General features: G+C 40.1%; 1 long non-coding RNA gene across 2 annotated transcripts in view; it reads left to right on the forward strand.

Moving 5' to 3' along the window:
* Positions 1-21,572, forward strand: part of LOC122466287 — a 93,290-nt gene that overhangs the window by 62,641 nt on the left and 9,077 nt on the right. The window contains exon 1 of one of the 2 annotated variants that reach the window (XR_006291688.1): positions 16,625-16,782. The exons of the other annotated variant lie outside the window; for it this stretch is intronic. This is a non-coding gene — a long non-coding RNA (uncharacterized LOC122466287). Of the gene's footprint in view, positions 1-16,624; positions 16,783-21,572 lie in introns of those variants that run through there. 2 annotated transcript variants of the gene reach the window in all.

Consider the following 21,572-nt stretch of genomic DNA (forward strand, 5'->3'; position numbering starts at 1 on the left):
GCTGTCTTGTCATGTTTCGAGAAGCACTCTCAAAAGGTCTGATCCAAAGCCCACTGAAGCCCGTTGCCATTCACCACTACATTGGGCTTTGGATCAGGCCTGGAGTGAGGGATTCTTGCCTACGCCTCCCATAAGGGAAAAGAGGCTGGAGGGGAGAAGGAGGCTTGCAAGTCATAGTCCAACCCCCACCACTATTACCTCCCCTTCTCTTCCCCCTCCCCCTCTGCTCATCCCCTCCTGCAGCATTTCAAAGGGAGGAAGTCAGGGCAGACCTATCTTTCTGAGACAGAATAGAGATCTACTCTGCTACAAACCATTACCTTATCTCTCTGATCCTCAGTTCCCAGCTGTAAAAGGGTTTAATACCACTTCCCTACCTCAGAGGGGCGTTATATTATTAAGCTGATTATGGAGAAAAAAAATCTGAGATGAAATCTGATTACAGAAAATAATACCCCTCTGAGTGAATTATTACAGAACATTTCCCTTTCACAAACTATTGTGGCTCACTATATTTCTATCAACTACAATGCTTGCCAATCAAGTTTTTCCAGTGCTTATGTGGTGCTCATATACTGTGGTAATAGAGGCCAGATAAGTACCTAAGCTAGAGAGAGAGATCAAGGTGCAGGTAAGTGGTTTTGCTATGTCATATCTGGGGCTCCGGGGCGTCCTTTACCGCTTCTCCATACCAAATCTTTTTTAAATTACACCCACATTGGGCTCTTAAGTGACCCTGACCCTCACTTATTTACAAAAGGAGGATCAAAGGTACAACATCACTTCACAGGAATCTTTTGAAGACTGGAAATAGCGATTAGATTTTGGCAGCAGGCCACTGGTGTTGTCCAACGTGATGTTAAAACAGCTCTACTCTGAAAAGTGACTTGGTAAAACTGTCATGGTGGGTTCCATATTTATTGTCTCTCAAGAATGTCTTTAGCCAATGTGCTCAGCTTGCAAATTAAAAGACAGATATTCTAACTGCCAATCCTGCAAACTCACCCTGGGCTCTCACTGCCAACTTTAGATTCTCTCCATCTCACCTATCATCAACAGTACTAAAGATCTGAAAGCCAAATTAGGCCCTCAGTGACATGTGTGGAACACCATTGGCTTCAGATTATGCCCTTAGTGACACTTCTGAAACTCCCTTAATGTCAATAGGTTTCCAATGGGTTTCCACTGATTGGAACTTAGTAAACAATTTTGTTGATGATGTACAAAATGAAACAGAATCTGTTGGTTGGCAGCTCTGCCAAGCAAACAGGAGTAAAAAGCAATAAACAGTTGAAATTGTTGAACCTCAAGCCTTTGGTGCAGTATAGTGTGTTTGTATCTGGTGAATCCTGAGAAAATTTCTGTCGTTATTGTAATTGGCTTTGGCCTGCCTTAAATGTATAGATTGCCTTATTTATGTCTAGAATGCCTTATTTTTGTTTTTCTTACATTGGATTTTAATTCTGAGATTTATATCCTTTTGGTACAGAAGGATCCTATCCTGCAATGAGATCTGCCTGGGTGTAGAGGGCCACCAGAACAGATCTCATTGCGAGACTGGAGTGTGCAGCTCTGATCCTGCAAAGAGGTACACACATGCTTGCTTTTACGCATTGCAGGTAGTGCCACTGAATTCCCATTGGGATAGAAGTCAGTGGGATTACTGGCAATGCATGAAGTTAAGCATATGCATAAGCCTTTGCAGAATCCAGGCACTAAGTCTGTAATAATAATGATTGCATCTTTCCCTTTAATTATTCCAATAATTCCTGCATGCTTAGGCCCCACTCCTGCAGTGGAACTGAATTTTCAAAGGCTGAATCCCAAGTACTTGAAAGAAATTGCTCATGAATTATCTACAGACCAGGAAGTGTTTGGTAAATCATTTCACATAACAAATACATAGAGGAAATCATCAAGTGCTCACAGACGCTTTGTGAATGCAAACAGAAAAAACCTAAGGCCCTGATCCAGCACACACCTAAGTGTGTGTGTAACTTTACTCATGTTAGTCGCCCCACTAGATTCTTTGGGACCTCTGACATGAGTAAATTGCACTCAATCATTTGCAAGTCTGGGGCCTAAATTTGTTCACCACATTATTATTTGCTGTCAATTATTTACTCAAATCTATTAAGATATATTATAAAAGATCTTTTATAAACTTTATTGAATATTGTTCAATGTTCTTGTATTATCTAACTTTCTTGTCCTTAATATTTACAACATATACTCTAAGCCTCATTATATATTCCTATCTATCTGGCATATATACCTTGCATATGTCCCGAACTTATTTTGACAAGTTTCAGAGGGTTAGTCATGTTAGTCTGTATCAGTAAAAACAATGAGGAGTCCTTGTGGGACCTTAGAGACTATCAAATTTATTTGGGCATAAGCTTTTGTGGGCTATAACCCACTTCATCTGATGCATGGAGTGAAAAATACAGTAAGCAGATATAAATATACAGCACATGAAAAGATGGGAATTGCCTTACTAAGTGGGGTTGGGTGTCAGTGCTAACAAGGCCAATTCAATTAGGGTGGATGTGGCTCATTCCCAACAGTTGACAAGAAGGGGTGAGTATCAACAGAGGGAAAATTATTTTTTGTAGTGACCCAGCTACTCCCAGTCTTTATTCAGGCCTAATTTCATGGTGTCAAATTTGCAAATTAATTCCAGTTCTGCAGTTTCTCTTTGAAGTCTGTTTTAAAAGTTTTTTTTGTTGAAGAATGGCCACTTTTAAGTCTGTTATTGAGTGTCCAGGAAGATTGAAGTGCTCTCCTACTGGTTTTTGAATGTTACAATTCTTGATGTATGATTTGTGTCCATTTATTCTTTTGCGTAGAGACTGTCCGGTTTGGCCAATGTACATGGCACAGGGGTATTGCTGGCACATGATGGCATATATCACATTGGTAGATGTGCAGGTGAACGAGACCTTGATGGAGTGGCTGATGTGGTTAGGTCCTATGATGGTGTCCCTTGAATAGTTATGCGGACAGAGTTGGCAATGGGGTGTGCTGCAGGGATTGGTCCTAGGTTAGTGTTTCTGTTGTGCAGTATGTAGTTGCTGGAGATCATTTGCTTCAGGTGGGGGGCTGTCTGAGGACTGGACTCTCTCCCAAGGTCTGTGAGAGTGAGGGATCATCCTTCAGGATAGACACCTGATGATGCGCTGGAGAGGTTTTAGTTGGGGGTGTAGGTGATGGCTAGTGGCGTTCTATTACTTTCTTTGTTGGGCCTGTCCTGTAGTAGGTGACTTCTGGGTACCCTTCTGGCTCTGTCAATCTGTTTCTTCACTTCCCCAGGTAGGTACTGTAGTTTTAAGAATGCTTGATAGAGACCCGGTAGGTGTTTGTCTCTGTCTGAGGGATTGGAGCAAATGCGGTGTATCTTAGGGCTTGGCTGTAAACAAAGGATCATGTGATGTGTCCTGGATGAAAGCTGGAGGCATGTAGGTAAGTATAGCAGTCAGTAGGTTTCTGGTATAGGGTGGTGTTTATGTGACCATCACTTATATGCACTGTAGTGTCCAGGAAGTGGATCTCTTGTGTGGACTGGTCCAGGCTGAGGTTGCTGGTGGGGTGGAAATTGTTGAAATCCTGTTGGAGTTCCTCAAGGGCCTCCTTTCCATAGGTCCAGATGATGAAGATGTCACTCCTTCTTGTCAGCTGTTGGGAATGGGCCTAATTTAATTGGCCTCGTTAGCACTGACCCCCCACTTGGTAAGGCAACATCCATCATTTCATGTACTGTATATTTATATGTGCTTACTGTATTTTTCACTCCATGCATCTGATGAAGTGGGTTATAGCCCATGAAAGCTTATGCCCAAATAAATGTGTTAGTCTCTAAGGTGCCACAAGGACTCCTCGTTGTTTTCCCTTATTTTGGGAATTTTCCTTTCAGGCCTGCTGGCTATTGTCAGTTCTGCTGTATCTATTACTAGATGGTATACATCACCTTTGGGCATGGAGTATATTAAATCATCTTTGATTGTTTCCCCCTGTGTATACTTCTTCCCAGCTTTTAGATTTTCTTCCAGAATAAGCTAAACAGCAATTTAACGACTTTATATATATATTACTGAGATTGGTTTTGCTTAAGTTTTAATTATCAACATCTGCACTATCAGAGCACCTGTTTTCTTTTTCTTTAAGTCATTCCTGTATTTGGGTACTGATGCCTTAGAAATTTCCTCTCTTACTGCTTTCCATTTTTTTCCCCTAGATCCTGATTTTGTTTTAAAGGAGCAAATATCAAAACTGATAGCCGTAAAATTAACCTATTTTATCTTAGAATAATAGAAGATGGAGATGGAAAAGACATATTAGATCATCCACCCCATCTTCCTGCCAATGCAGGATTACTCCTAGAGGGCATTTTCTAGTGTTTTGTTTTGACACTTTCTCGGGGCTCCCAGAACTATGAGTCACCTTGTTACTCCTCTGCCTCAGCTAAAGTGAAACTTGCTATTTTAAACTATGTAGCAGTTCCTTGATCCTCGGAATCAGTTAGCCACCCAAACAATCCCTCCCTAGCTCTGCCAGTCTTTGCTTTGCCTTGCAAGTAACACTTGGTGAGCCCAGGTTCCTGAGGCCCCTGGAAGAGCATGCCCCTGCAGTATCTGTGTCGCTGAGCACTCCCAGAGATGACCAGATGACCAAAGAGACAGTGCATGCACCAGGTTGTTTGATTCAATTAAGAATTCATGCTTTGCTTAAGATTAGAGTACTGACATGTACTTAAGATAAATCAAGACATTTATTAGCAAAGATAGAGATTTAAGTGATAGAAAGCAAGGATAAGGGAAACAGATATGGTTACAAATAAAAGCATAACAGGCTTCTAAGAGACAAACATAACTTTAGCAGACTAAAATCTTTGTCTAAGATAAGCGTCTGACCTAAAGTAACCTCTCGGCATCAGCAGCCCCCCAGGGCCAGGATCCAGTTTTCATGGATATAAAAAGTGTTGTCCTTTTTGCTCCTTCAGCGATGGATAACCCAGGGGTGGTTCTTCCTCCTCCTCATAGTCCAGTAAACCTTTGAATGAGATGTGTCCTTTTGAAGTGTACCCCCAGATAAAGTTCTTCTCTGCCGCTGCTTGAGCTCTGCACCATGCTGCTTCATTATCCTTCTGTTAAGTTGTCCCTCCTGTATAACTCAGATGCAAATACGCTCCATTGTATTTGGTTTACCTGGCTTAATTGACAACAGAGACCTAAGCAGACAGGTAAATCAAAATTCCTTTCTCTGGGAAAGATTTGTTTATCAGCCCTGTGTGGTTACATGATTCAAACTTATTTTTAATACATACAACTTCTTGAATAACACCCGTACACAAATCTCACAATATTTATGGTGACCAGTATGACACAAGCTTTCATTTAATATCTCACACGAGCTTCCTTACAAATAAATACCATGAGAGCAATGTGTTAGAAGAAGTGAGTGTGTCAGGCCTCATAGGAGTTGCTGTTACAGGACTGGGAATCTTTTGCCAGTTAGCACTGAGGGGCTCATAGGGTCGCATTTGTCCCCCTAGTTTTAATAGTCCCAAGTGTCAGAGCTTCTGCCACTCCCCTTGGAAGACTGTCCCACAGCCTAATATATCTCACTATCTGGAAACGGCTCCTAATAATCACCCTCAATGTTCCTTGTCATCCCATTAAGTTGAATTCCACCCCGTATGCTACACTCAGTAATTACTTTCCAGGCTTGCACCCCAGACATTCCAGCTGGTCCATTTGGACTGGTCTCTGCGTCTGCACAGAGCCTAATAGAGGTCATCGGGGCTAAATGTTTGCACAGGGAAGTTTGGGAATAGAGGCCTTAGTGATTACACCCTTTTCAGGTATTTGTTGACTGTTATCATGTCCCCTATACAAGATTAGCTTGACTAGTAGTTCTTTATAAGTCAGCCCCCACAGTCCTTAGATCATTTTTGCTGCTCTTCTCTGAACTCTCTCCAGTTTGTCTACATCTTTCTGCTAATTTGGTGCCTTGAACTGAACACTATATATTCCAGACATATTTATCTGTAGGGAGTCTATTTCCTCTCTGCTCCATTGAGCCAAAGCCTGTGTGCTTGCAGCCCAAAATTGTGTTTGCCTTTCACAGTTATATCATACTGAAAGCTCTTGTTTAATTTGCTGTCCATAGTAGCCCTAGGGTTTTCCTCTCCTATTGAGTTTGTGGTTTCCCCCAACATGAGTATTTTTCCCCTGAGGTATGCATTAGTTTGTGTTTTTCAAAGCTGAATCTCATTTTGCTATTTTGAGCCCATGTTTCTCTAAATTCCTATCTATTACATTTCTTTATCCTGACTGGTGCTTGTGATGCCCCCAGTTTAGTATTATCTGCAAATTTAATTAATATGCTCTTTACTCACGAATCTTCATGGTGATTAATAAAGTTGTTAAATAAATATTGGACCTAATAGAGTTCCCCATGGTACTGCACTTCCAGCTATGTACATTGCTGTTATTACTCTTTGCTTATGGCTTTTTAGCCATGTGACAGTGTTCTTATTGAATTTGAATTTTCCATTTGAATTTTCATGGATGCTTTTATGAGACATTGTATCAGTGTCTAAAACCCTCCATCTGTTTGTCTGTCTGCAGCATTGCAACCCCAAATAAGTCAAAAATCATGAGTCAGGCTCACCAAAAATAATGAGAGTGGCTTTAAGAGCATGAGATTATGTAAAAATAATAGATTTAGTGTTCTTTTTATTTGCCTTCTGCTTTGTGAGACGTTAGGGTGCATCAGGGTCACATTTGAAGCTTTCTCTCCAGTCACAAGGGCTAGAAACTTACTTTTTCTTTAAGAATGAAGGCTGAAATCATCACATATCCACTTGACTCCAGGAACTGGTGCTTTAAGGAAAACAATAATTATCATGAGACTCATGACAAAATCATGAGATCTGGCAACACTGTATCTGTCTTTAGATTGTTAGCTGTGTGGACGAGGACTGTGCCTTCTTCTCTATAATAATAATCCTAACATCACCATTGTGCCCTGGAGGGATTAGTTTTAGGAGTGAGAATCAGTCTCCCTGACCTTTCACATTTGGCCTCTTCACCAAAACTGATAACCATGATGACAACTGTGATGATGGATTTTGTGGGCTTGGAATAATACATGGTCTACAATGTGAGCATGGATATAGACCGAGACCATAACTAGTCCTAGGGACATGTGGATGTTGCTATTGTACATATCAACCTATAGCCCAAGACTCCTCTTCAGTAGCTAAGTTTCTACATCTGAGAACAAAAGCAATTAAGTACATTTTTCCTTTTCAAAGTAGAAAAAAGTTGGATAAGGGAAGAGGAGTGAGATTCACATACAGAATGGGGTGAACATGGGAGCTTCCTGGTAGAAGGAGAAGAGAACAGATTTTGAAGAAACGTGCTCCCTCTAGGCAATTATTACACTTGTAAAAATGTATAAGGCCGGCACTGATTTAGACCATCACCACATTTCACATAAACTACCAAAGAGCTGTCAAAGGGTAGTGACTGTCAGTCAGTATTGACTTGGTAGAATTTTAACAGTGACCTAGAAATGAGGCTCTTTGTCCAATTACCAATATCCTGAGCCATTCATTCCCCTGTTGTGATAATTAGTGGATTTCTATACTGATTGGTAGCCATTATTTTATAAGTATCACATGCTTTTCGTTATCTACAGAAGTGCTGATTTCTTTCCATATAAAAACGCAGCAATTATCTTTGCAACAATTTGTTAAAAACAGAAAGCAGCTAAAAAGGGAACATGAAATGAGCTCACCATTGTCAATGAGGAGAAGCAAGTAAGTGAGCACTTTATTCAGAAAACAGACTTTTGTTATATAATTCACTAAACCCATTTCTGGGTCACTACTCCATTTTTAGGGAGAGATGAAGCATCAAGCACTGAGTACAAGGAACAAAGGCTCAGGTCTGCCACTAAACGGTGCCATTACCTATGTTCTGAGGAAGCATAAAAGACCTATTAGATAACTTTGCATTGCTTATGCTAAATTTCAATTACATTTTAAAAGACCCTAATGCTAAAGGCTGGCATGCCTGTTAGTGCTCTTCTTTATTGCGGAGCAAAACACGTACGGAATACATATGATACAAGCAAGTGGTATTTGTTCTGAAATTTTGCCATTGTGTATCTTTTGTGCTAGCTACCCTTGTAAATAAGATTGAATGTACCCTGCACCTGTGAGGAGAGCATGATTAAAGAGGGAAGATAGCATTTAATCCATGTTTTCTATAAAATTAACAGTTTAGGGTCTGATGCTGATCCCAATGAAGTGAGTGAACGTTTTGCACTGACTTGATGGTTAAAAGAGTCTGGCCCATGGTGGTGCTTGTTTGCATTTGGAAGCAATTTTGCCAAAGGAGTTTGTTAGACAAAACAGCAGTAGCATGGTGTCAAGGTTCCTTCCCCACTCTGAACGCTAGGGTACAGATGTAGGGACCTGCATGAAAAACCTCCTAAGCTTCTCTTTACCAGCTTAGGTCAAAACTTCCCCAAGGTACAAAATATTCCACCCTTTGTCCTTGGATTGGCCGCTACCACCACCAAACGAATACTGGTTACTGGGGAAGAGCTGTTTGGACACATCTTTCCCCCCAAAATACTTCCCAAAACCTTGCACCCCACTTTCTGGACACGGTTTGGTAAAAAGCCTCACCAATTTGCCTAGGTGACTACAGACCCAGACCCTTGGATCTTAAGAACAATGAACAATCCTCCCAACACTTGCACCCCCCCCCTTTCCAGGGAAATGTTGGATAAAAAGCCTCACCAATTTGCATAGGTGACCACAGACCCAAACCCTTGGATCTGAGAACAATGAAAAAAAGCATTCAGTTTTCTTACAAGAAGACTTTTAATAGAAATAGAAGTAAATAGAAATAAAGAAATCCCCCCTGTAAAATCAGGATGGTAGATACCTTACAGGGTAATTAGATGCAAAACATAGAGAAGCCCTCTAGGCAAAACCTTAAGTTACAAAAAAGATACACAGACAGAAATAGTTATTCTATTCAGCACAATTCTTTTCTCAGCCATTTAAAGAAATCATAATCTAACATGTACCTAACTAGATTACTTACTAAAAGTTCTAAGACTCCATTCCTGGTCTATCCCCGGCAAAGACAGAATAAAGACAGACACACAAACCCTTTGTTTCTCTCCCTCCTCCCAGCTTTTGAAAGTATCTTGTCTCCTCATTGGTCATTTTGGTCAGGTGCCAGCGAGGTTACCTTTAGCTTCTTAACCCTTTACAGGTGAGAGGAATTTACCTCTGGCCAGGAGGGATTTTAAAGGGGTTTACCCTTTCCTTTATATTTATGACACATGGACACCATTCTGTCATTCTGAAGAATTGCAGAAAAATAGTCACTTACTTGCACATGGAAGGAGGAATGGTTGTATCTCGCTGGAACTTGCCAGGTTTATTATTAAATAGCTAACACATTTGGCTCAAATATGTCTTCTAAGAAAATGGCTGTGATGGGATTATTTGTTTCAGAAGACAGAATGCAATCCCATTTCCCAAACTCCTGCTGCTGTGTGTGTGTGTGCGCAATAAGAGGGGAGGAAGCCATAGGGAGCCTCTTACAACCCTGATTCCCCATATATCACCAGGTCAGGATAGCAACCTAAGACTTGAGTGCATAATGTGGTGCTGCACAGTGTGAAAGGTGCATAGTCTGCCAAATGAGTGACATATTCAGGCTTCCAAGCTCCCAACACTTATTGCTATAGTGTGTAGCAGGTGCTGGGTATGGGGCATGCATCTTATTATTCCTTTTAAAAGGAGCACCGTATCAGCCACTCTGAGCCCATTTGTCCTGCACTGTCAAGATGTCTTTGGTTTTATCACTTGGTCAGCACTGCTTCTTACCCCTTCCTACCACCAGTGCAATTAGAAATAGCCAGTCCAGAATTTTTCCCATTGTTTTTGATATACTTCTAGGGTCAAAAAAGGTATATTTGCTGAAAAGGGGTTTCCAGGAGGGACTTAGATGGGGGGTTTGGAGAGTCATACGAGAGATACCACTTTCTTCCTGATTGGCCTGATAGGATCAGAGTCAGGAAATTCTCCCTGACATAGAGCAAGTGATCTTTGCTTTCCAGAGAGGTGAGATGCTCTTTATGTCTTATCTTTTGTATACGTTTTTACTATTTGTAGCTATATTTATGTGAGTAAGATATAGGCCTGGGACTTGTCCCATGAAATAGGCATTTTTGTGCATTGTATTTATTCTTAATGTTTCTGAGTTGTGTGATTTAGCTGTGTTCTGTAGATATCTGGAAATATGTGCCAATATTTTAACAGATAGAGGGAGGCTGAGTTTAAATATTAGGCTTACTCCATGCACAGTAACAAAGAGAGCATTACCTAGCCTTAAACTATATCTCTCTCTGCCTCAGAAGCTCATCTGAGAATAATTGTGTGTAGCTAGCTATATCAAAAGAGAGCTTTATTCAGGGAGGGTCACCTGACCGAAGGAGGCCAGTGTAGTGTTCAGAGAAGAAAGAGAATATAGGCGAGACCATATAGGACAAAGAATTTTCATCACAGACAAAATAAAATAAGCAGTGGATATCCTATGCCACATGCTTTATGCATTAATCCTACTTGAGAATGAACTCTCTCTGTGCAACACACACACAAATGTTGTAGCAGGCATGTATTTTTGTGTGAATAGAGTAGCTTTTCAATAAAAGGCATTGTGCAGGCACAGAAGATAGAGCCAAAGTGTGCAAATTCATATCTAAAATGGTTTAAAAATTAGTAAGGATAGTTTATTCTAGCAATAACCCCCTCAGAATTGGTTTTTACCACTATTAATGACTTGCTAGTTAGAGTATTAATGGTCCATCACCAAAAACTGCTGGTAATGACCTATTTCAAAGGGCTTATTGCTTAATTAATGGCACTCCACCTATCCTCAGTCAGTTTTGTAGGTATCCATTTTATTGTCTATTTCAGGACACTAAAACCAGTTTATTACGTCTGAAAAAACCATCATGAAGAGAGATAAAACATACAGTAATTTTCTGGTTGTTGTCATCTTTTCATTTTGTGGCCAGTTGACTAAATTGCTTCTGGATTTACTTGTCTGTTATTAACATAATGCTTCATATTGGGGTATTTTATGGGCATGCTATACAGAAAAGCAAGGAACATGTTTTGGTGAGCAGGATGAAAAAAATATTTTTTTATATCCCATTTTATGTCATGTTTTACCCATATTTGATTTAAATGACAATATTTTGAAAAGGTTTTATTTTTCACATCAGATTTGTCAAGTATATTTTAAAGGTGTGTTAGATTTTTTTGTAATCTATCCATCTTTGTTGAAAAATGGGTATCTGAATCCTGGAATACAACTAATGATGTGAAATGTACTTAAATACAATGGTGATAGGTGCCAATACAAAATGCTAAGATAAGGAAAGACTATTCTTTCCTTTCATTAAATTTCCTAAGACTGTTTGTTTTTTTCCCAGGACATTTTTGTTTCTCACACAGCTCTCTAAAAGTGGGGGGCCCCCCACTTGCATCTGAACGTGGCTGTGCCCTTGTGTCACACCTTTCTCCCGAGGTCCTGCCCCCACACTGCCCCTTCCCCTGAGGCTCCACCCCCGTGCCACCCCTTCCCCCAAGATCCTGCTCCCTGCTCGCTCCTCTCTGCCCCCTCCCCTTGGTCGCTCATCCTTACAGCTGGTAAAAAGTGATGGGGCCATGGCCCCTTGTCTCCCTCTATTCCGGTGCCCCTGAACCACACCCATGCTCAACTTTAAACATGTCAGTAATCTGACTTCAATGGGACTTTTCATGTGTGTTAACAGGTCTGGGGGGCTTACTTTCTTCCATATATTTGTGTTGTTTCTCAGGGGCCAATCCTGGAAACTCTTACCCATGTGAGTAATCTTACCCAAGTACTCCCATGGACAGAAATGGGACTTTACTTGGGTGAATGAGGATTATTATTCACATGAATATAAATTTCTCTAAATATGAGCTAAGGATTTCAGGACTGAATTCCTAACATGTAGTAGTAATCTGAGAAAGAAAAACTCTTTTAGAAAATTATAGTGGCAGCTCACGGGATTATTGTTAAGATGTAGGATAGTTCAGATGTTTCATTCCTTTTCAGTAGAAAACTTCAGAGACTGCAAAAATTTGAGCTTCAACTACTTCAAAATGAACAGCACCATAATTTAATTCACTATTAAAATTTCCTTTTTAAAGTAAATTTTGATTAGTTTTAGTGACTATCTATCCTGTTATATTTCTAGAACCCACATCTGAGAGACTACGAGCCTTGGTTAAAGAAAAAAAAAAAAAGTCCAGTGCGCACACAGATGGTAAAACCTCAGATTAAATTAAAAAATAAGTTAAATTAAAAATCATCCTTCATTGTCTAAGGAAATGGTGGGGCCATGAAACAGCATGGTTGTTCCATGCATTCCTTTGGGCATTATTGCCTTCATTTAAACAAATTTTGGATCACCAAAGGATGATTTTTTAATTTAAAATGAAGGCCTACCATCTGTGTACATTTTGAACTCCTTTCCCTTATGTATTATCTGCACAAATAGCACCAGGTCTGATGTATTGTCTGAGGTATGAAGATAATAACAGTGGATAGTGGCAGGTGTAGATCAAACAAATACTATACCATGCTAGCTTCCTCTACCTAGCTCATTATTGTACTTCATGACAGCCTTGTACTACCCCTCATATTCAGTTCTGGGCTAAATGTGCCAAGCAGCATAGTGATTTTCTGATATGGACAACTGACCACTACGACTAAATGGAGATTACCAAATCCATCTGTGTGGTTTTAATGCAGGTATCCAGAGGTGAAAGGCTATTTTCCAGTCCTAGTGGATCACAGCACCTAGTCTCCTATCAATTTTTACTGAACTTCACCCTTTAGGTTTTCCTATGTGTAGATATTTTAAACAAGAGGTAGGTAAAAAGCATGTAGATGTTTTATCACATTTATATGTAACAGTAAAGTCACTCTGCTCTGTAAAACCAACACTACAGCATAATCTATAGCTTTACTTTTCAAATACAGAATACATTTTTGTATACCTTATGCCAACAGTGGGGTTAAAATTATGTTGGTGCTAAACATTGAATCCATTTTAGTGAGATGGTTTAATTAGCTAGGCAACTTCTCCTGATCTTGTGTACTCTGTGCAAATTAATGGTACACACACACTCAGCACACACACACACACATTCTCTCAGTGCCTTGTTTCTGTTTACAGCCTGTGAATCCTATCTACCATCCCACACCTTGCACTTGCACAAATGATTAACTACCTCAAGTACTCATTTCCTTCTCAGTGGCCTTGTTGCAATACTTTCTTCCACTGAAGAAGAACGTGGTGGGGGAACCAGCACATAGCCATTTTTCCCCCAAAGGTGTTGGTAACTTTATTTCAAAGCCTTTAATTCTAATAAATACTGTATGCAATAATGGAAGTTAACAAAGAAAGGGTCATTTTATATTTTAAAAGTGTATTTTACTTAATACACTGTTATGTAAAGAGGAAGCAGAGAGGTTGACTGTCTAGAACCAGAAATGTATCAAGTTGCCTTCTTATGGTAAGAAAAAGGCAGGAATTTGGGGACCATACAGAACTGAAGGTGCACCTCCCATTAAACAACTTAGTTTCACGTTATGAGAAATGATCCACCATTCACAGCTGGAATATATAACATCAGTCCTTCTTCAGAGTGTATTACAGATATGCCAACATTGTGTCTAATGCCAATTCTATTCTATTCAGGTTCTTGTACTGTGCCAACCACCAAGTTATCCAAGTGCCTATTGCCCAGAGTTGCAGAATTGAGTGCGGGAATGCAGTTCCCACTTGAGAACACTAGAGGTTATGTAATGATGTCAATACAAAGACTACCACAGTGTTGGAGAGTTGTTATAATTTGTAAATAAATAACCTAGTTTAATCATACTGACTGCTTAAAATACATAAGCCAAAATAGGACACTCATACATTTCAGTACAATAGCACACATACTGCTGAGTCATATGGTAATTCTGTCAATGTGCATCAGAAAAGAGATCAAATTCCCAGGTAGAGTGTAAAATCCATCCAGTATTTTGACCAGCTAGAGAAATGGTCAAAAAACTTCATCAACATTCAAGTATTTACCCTGCTCAAAAAAAGGTTGTGTTACATACCCAGGGTAGAAACTGGGCCAATGAACAGCTGTGTCCCCTCAGCTCTCTAAGTCGTGGTGCCTTTTACACTGCTTTGCTGTGAGAGCTACCATTCCTGTTCTGTTCACTCATAACCTCCAAGATGTAAATTACTCCCGGTTATATTGTATGGGTGCTGTAGCTGTCCACACTTGAATTACACTACAGAGCAACACCAGCAAACTCCCAATCCCAGACTTTCCCCAGAAATGTACATTTTGTACTGCCCAACAGCACTTTCCTGGACAATACAAGCTCATATAAAGTCTGTCCCTTTATTAATAGAAAATGATATGCACAAGTCCTGTTCTCCCAAATGGAGTTTCCCAAACAACTCGATTCAAACACACTGGTTTAGATAAAACAATAAAACAAGTTTATTAACTACAAAAGGATAGATTTTAAGTAAATACAAGTAATGAAGTCTAAAGGTCAGAGTTGGTTACAAGAAAAATAAAAGTAAAATGCAACTAATGCCTAACTTAACAAATTAGAGTGAATTTGAAGCAAAGTCTCTCTCACCACGTGTTTCAGCATTCCTACTAGCTAGTCCATCCGTCCGTCAGGTTAGTCAGGCCAGTGCTACTTTCTTTGTTCTTCAGGTGTCATCGGTGCTGTGGGCAGAGAGAAAGGAAGGAATGATTTGGGACATCTGCCCTGCCTTATAGTTCTTTCCCTTCTTTAAGAAGCATCTCCAGCTGAGGTTCAGGAGACAAAAAGTTTGTGTGGACGGGAACCCAAAGCTGCTTCTTTTTAAGATGTAGATTTTCCACCCGTATCCCTTTTCCTGCCAAGTTAGTAGCCACTTAAGCAGGTGATGGCCCATTTGACCTTGTTTACACCTGGCTGAGGTGTCCGCTTGTTTTTGTCTCTGAGGAACTGGCTTGGCCATTCCCCAGAATATGTCTTAGGCCATGTGTGCACTACCACTTAAACTGGCAAAATTTATGTTGCTAAGGAGTGTGAAAAAAACACATCCCGAGTGACATACGGCATAAGTGGCAATGTGCGCAGCGCTATGTCAGCGTGAGAGCTTCTCCCGCCAACATAGCTACCAGCACTCATTGGGGGTGGTTTAATTATGTCGATGGAAGAGCTCTCTCCTTTTGGCATAGAGCAGCTACATGAGAGATCTTACAGCAGCACAGCTGCATTGGTACAGCTGGGCCACTGTAAGTTCTCTACTGTAGACATAGCCTCAGTAACACCATAGAGTGGAATCTTATAATTGTACATATAATCTTGCCACACACATTATATCAGGGCAATATTGACCAGCGAGTTATGAGTTTTCAAATAATACCTCACAAGGCATACTGTACAAAGGTTATTCTAAGAATGTGCCAGAGGTGAATACAGACCATCAGTATGTGAATTTTTCATGCAAATTGTCACCAAAAACATTCTGATTTTTCGACCAGTTCTATTTTCAGGGAGGGACTGAGTCAAATCCAAAAGCTTGGAATATAAGGGGAGAACCAGAAGTAGGATTAAGTGAAAGACGATTACTTCATTCCAGATTAGAACATGGGCAACAAAATAAAATAATAGCTGCCAAGAATCCCCTGTAATGTCAGCAATTTCAGTTAAGAGATTCATTTTCATCAAAGAAAGGGCTAAATTGAGAGAGACAGGCTACTTAGAAGGAAGGTCACAATCAGCATTTCATCGGGAGGTGTTTACAGCTGATGAGATCTGGTTTCATGAGACAAAGTTAATGAATGCCTGTTCCTAAACACTGGACAGTGCAGATAGTCCCGCCTAAGACAGATGCTGTTGATGCTGGTGGCAGGGGCAGAGTATTCCAGTGCTTCTGGGGAACTGAGCTGCCCTCTCACCAGTGCTTGTCATGTGGTTCAGAGGCCACTGCCAGGGCACAGTTGCGTTGTGCTCAGTTACAGTGAGTGAGGCAGCTGTTTGTTCTGAACCAGGAAGGACGATGTAAACCCCACCTCTTTCCTGAAGCAGGATGCACTGTACAAAAGTTGGGCTGAAAAGAAAACCCATTGCAGAGAGCAGGCTCAGACTAAGGTCCTGAATTTCATAGGCACAGCGGGCACTAAATTCCACTGTTGCCCTAGAGCTCTTATTGATATGATGGTAGCGCTTCTTTGTGCTGGGTCCTGTGATAAAACACAGAACAGACAGTCCCTGCCCCCAAGAGTTTACAATCTAAGTTGAGACCAGACAAGAGGGTATAACAAGTAGAGTGTATGAGGGGAAAGTTTTGCTCTTCCCTATGTCTCTTATTGTGGCACAAAGACCAGTCATCTGAATTCCTTCTTGTAACAGCAGTTGTAGTCAGAGATGCTGATGTCGTCCCCTCTATGATTGCCTTTCTTACACTAGTTGCAGGGCTGTTGCCCTAGACCTCACCTCTAGGGGCAGTCCTATGGTGACACCATAAACTTCAGTGGAGAGAGAACCCATGTGCACCAACAGAAGTGGAGCTGATCTGCTGAGGTAACAGAAAACTACTCTCCTTGGCATGATGAAGACCTATCAGGACTAAATGAAGGTAGGGGATCTGCACATAGATATAAAAGGGAGTGGGGCCTTGGGCCATTGAAAGGTGCAGGAGGCATGGTAGGAATTAATCCAAGTTGGAATTTATTATAGAAATCAGTGAACATGAGTATGGCAGAGATTCGATAGATCTCTGCCACTTGAAAAAGTTCATATTAGACTGAGAAATTCCCTGGCCTTTCTAATAAAGGTCTGTGTGCTCTGAGTGGTGGGACTAGAGGAACATTTGACTTTCCACTTGGCAACGTTTTCATGGTGAGATTTTTGTGGAGTTCTTTGCCAAACTATGTTAACTGCTGAGATTCATCCAATGTTTTGTTTTTAAATTTCAGAAATGTGCCATTTCAAAAATGTCATTCTGCTGATTAATTATGCCGTTAATTCTCATGAGTTAGGGCTAGGAGAGAGAGAGAGAGATGTTTATAAGGAATCTGTTGAAAGTAGTCCAGAAGAAAGGAATAGTCTTTTTAAAATGTGAGTTAATTTAATGCTTATGAAAATGAGTAGTTCATGGAAATGACTTGATCTGGGCTTACTTGGGTCCCGCAGAGGCTGCCTCATGCTACTCTGCTCATGTCATTTAATTGTGATGGTCAAAAATTATGTGAATCTGGTCCACGTTTCACTTGTGCATAAAAGACATTTGCCTACATAAAAATGTTGAGCCAAAATATCTGTTTGAGCAGAGTCTGCCAGTTATGCTAAATCAAGTGCAATGTCTTTTTGGGAGCAGTATAATGGTAGAGTGGATGATTGACCAAAAGGGGTTTAATTTTGTTTGTTTGACAGCATCATATTGTCCAAGACTGAAAGCAAACAAATTTGGGGGTATGAACCGAGTATTCTTTCTAGATCGACTATAAAATGGATAGGAAGGCTGATCACTCTGGAAAGAGCCAATCATGGGCAAGGAAACTGTATGTTCTTGTCTACCCCATAAAATGCTGCTGCTGAAAAGAACAGCTTTCAAAACTGTTCGACACCAAAACTAAAAATATACAAAAAGTTGGGCCCTCTCTGCGTCACCGCTGACTATACACCAAGCATAAGACTGACTTACAGCTGACATTTGCCATTGTTATCCAGGTGCCCGTGGCTATGTGGCACACACAGGGCAACATGAGGATATTTGTCATCAGTACAGTTATTCATTTGAAATTTAGATCATAACAAGTTGAGTTGCTATGTATAAGCATTACTGCTTGTAACAAAGAAAGCAACCAATAAAGACAAACTAACCTTACACAATTGGCAAGGAAAGGTGATTTTCATTGTTTTTTCACTGATTTCTCCTTTATGGATGGGTGGTGGGGCAATCCTGTAAACTACATATTGGTAAGGTAGTGTAAATCAGTGTAAGTTGCACCCTGTGGGAGGAGGGAAAGGATGTGTAGCAGGAAAATCCATCAACAGTAAGGTGGAGAAAAGAATAAATCAGGATGCTTTATGCTTTCTTCCTCCTTACTGTTGATTGCTTTTCCTGCTCCAAACCTGCTCTTCTGCCCCTCACTAGCAAGGTAGTTACCCGTACTCAGCTTACATCAGGATATAACTGACCATGACATTTGCATGTGGCAAGTACAAGAGTAAAAGTATAGTTTATAGATGGTCATTATGACATGGACTGAATATTGTGGATAAGTGAGAGAGTCATTTCCATACTAAATGTTATACATCTCTTCATTCTTTTCTTGACAAGGAAATGTCAGACTCTCAGACAGTTTTAAATCAATAGCCAGTCACTTTGAATACACTCAGTGACTGAACTGTGCCAGTCCTGCACTAGGAGCTACTGTTGGTTGTGCTTTGCCTCCGAAGTCTCTGAATACTAATGAGACTATGCTGTTTGATTGCAAGGTGGTATTTGAGATGTCTTCGAAATAGCCCTGTGACTGCTTTGATCAACATCAGCCCAGCCCATAAGCATGATCAGAATGAACGAGATTATGCATAGCATGTAGTTTCTGATGCAGATTGTCATAAAACTGAGCCAAAGGAGGAAGGAAGTATAGTATTCTTCATTGTTTTAGGGAAAGTACATTGAAACACTTATTCTGAAGGGACATACTGAACATATGTATTGATGGCATCTCTGCTTTAGATTTAATGTCTGCCTCTTCTTCATCTTCTGTTTTAAAAGGAGAGCCTAGTTTGGGTCCCAGGCCCTAGAACTTGAGCTGGGCGTGAGTCTTGGCATGACCATAACAGTGAGTACAATAGTGTAGGACGAAGCATGGCAGTTGCTGCTTCTCTGTTCTAGTGACTAATTCCATTGAAGTCCTGAGGAGAGAGACGCTGATCCAAATGCCAGCCCACATCACATTCACCACTGTCATTAACAATCTCCTCCTCTTTTGAAATAAGTCTCATATACCTCCAATATATATAGTAACACAATACACACACTATGCTCCTTGTGATCATCCTATAGTTCAAAACCCCAATTCTGACATCATAGTTTCCCAAGGGCAATAGAATACATTATACAGTTCACCCAGATACAGTTATCTGATAGACATGTATGTTATTGTTCCTGAAATTAGAGTTAAGGTTTTGCCTTACACTGCGATGGTGGGGAGTATGATGGATGTAACAGTGTTACTGTACATGGTGGAGATATCCAAGACACATTTATAGAGGGGTCGAGCTGTCAGTGAAAGTGATGTGAGAGCATATAGGAGGAAGATCTGAACTGGACATTTCCTTATAAGAGCTTGCGTGGGTGGTGTTTTATTGAATTAAGCTTCTGGCCTCCTCTGTGAAGTAGGGAAGTATTTCTATTCCTATTGTACAGATTTCCATAAAGGTATTGTGGGAAGTTTTGCAGGAAGAGAACCCAGATTATCAAACGTACATATAATTATTTTGTATATTTTGCTCTATAAGACATGAGAAATCTTCTTGGAGTCCCTTTGTAGAAAAGAACAAAAATAGTTATTATAAAAGATAAAGTAATGTACAGGGATTTTCTTAAGGCATCCAAAAATAACTAGGTCATTTCCTTTGTCCGATAATTTGTTTATAGATACACGCTAGAAAAACTTACCATTACTGAGATGCATTGAAAGGTAATATTTACTGCTTAGTATTTTACTCATTAAAGAAATACAAAGTGTAACCAAAACATGTCTTTTTTCACTTAACCCTTATCACTGCAGCCATGCACCTTAGCTCAGAGAAACAGAAAATGGATAAGAGAGAATATTTCTTCTTTCCCTGTACATGCTCTCAGAGATAATAAAGGCGTAAATTACAGTGAAGTTAAGAAACACAGAGACCCTTTGACATTTGACACAAGAGCCTTTTCTCTTTAATTTGGCATCCTAATAATACTCTGAATCCCTTCCTTCCAGCAAGTCACTGGCAAATGCTTTATTGTGTCTGTTGTTTCTCCTCTGGGGCTGTACATTAGGTTAAAATATCACAAATAGCTGCTATTAAAGTGTGAGTCACAGTAGCTATAATTTTTCATGACAGCCAGAGGAAATGTGACATGTTTAGGAAACGCTGTCATTGATGCTAACACTCAGATCTTCAGGCAAATGTTTAATGACATACTCAGCATGCTGTGCAAACTTCACTATCTACCAAACAAAAGGTTACTATTGGAGCACCATAAATATCTGGAAATGTCACTAGACAATAGCATCGAAAGGCTCTTTTCCTGATCACTGAAGGCGAGATAAAAATCAGTCTTTGTTTTGCAGCTCATTTTTACATATCCAGTTATTTTTGTATGGTTCCTGTAAATGTTCTGTTGAATATTCTGTGGAATATCCATTGCCTCTGTTTGTGTTTAGTTCAAAGCTATCAGCTGCCTCATCTGTTCCGATATAAGCTTGTGCCTGAGTAAGAGAGAGTCCGTGCTTATGATGTGTATCTGCTTTTATTCTACTTATATTATGGAAAAATAGGAGCTGAATAAAAGACACTCTGGTTCAGGGGCTGAGCGGAATGAGACAAGGCACCCTTCATTCTGGAAACAGTTCCCACACTGCCCTTATGCTGCAATAGTAATGTTGCTGTGCAGTCTTAAGAACCTGTTATCCAAACCATTCATAGCATACATCACTTCACTGTCATGATCTCATGGCGCACTGATATTTACCTTCTTAAATTAGAGATTACATATTTATGTAGTGTTTATGGTTCCTTTTAGGTACCAGGGCTATTTTGGTAGTAACCAGCAAATGACTGCTAATGTATACGGAAGGTCTATGTAATGACCGATGGATTGTAACAAGAATAAATATAAATCGCTGCATTTTGAATCTAAAAATTGTAAGGTATTGTATCCATTGATGGGTAAAGTCCTAAATTTTATGGACATTTAAAATAACTTCAGAATTCAAATTAACCGTAATATGAAGAGGAAAAACAAATTGTTCAATTATATCAGAGAAGGCCAACAGGGCTCTAGGCTGCATCAAAAAAGCTCTGATAAACAGGGAAAAAGAAATTACTATAGCATTATACAAGGCCATGAGAGGGCTCACCTCGTCCTCCACTATGTCAGGTTTGGGGCAATTAATTTTGCCTTTATAGAGAGGAACAATTTCTGGTGGTGAACTAAAGATGGGCTACTGAAATGATCAAATATATATGAAGGATTTTATTTATGGTATTATGACAGGTTTAAGACCGCACAGCTGGGAGACGGTGAAGCCTGGGGCTGGGAACTCACTGCAGCATATTAACACTTAACTGGGGATTACAAAATCTTGGGCAAGGAGAGAGTTATACCTAACTTCAAAAAGAGAAACAGAAATTACAGACCAGTCA

Source organism: Chelonia mydas, chromosome 1, assembly GCF_015237465.2.
Source record: "Chelonia mydas isolate rCheMyd1 chromosome 1, rCheMyd1.pri.v2, whole genome shotgun sequence".
Taxonomy (NCBI): domain Eukaryota; kingdom Metazoa; phylum Chordata; order Testudines; family Cheloniidae; genus Chelonia; species Chelonia mydas.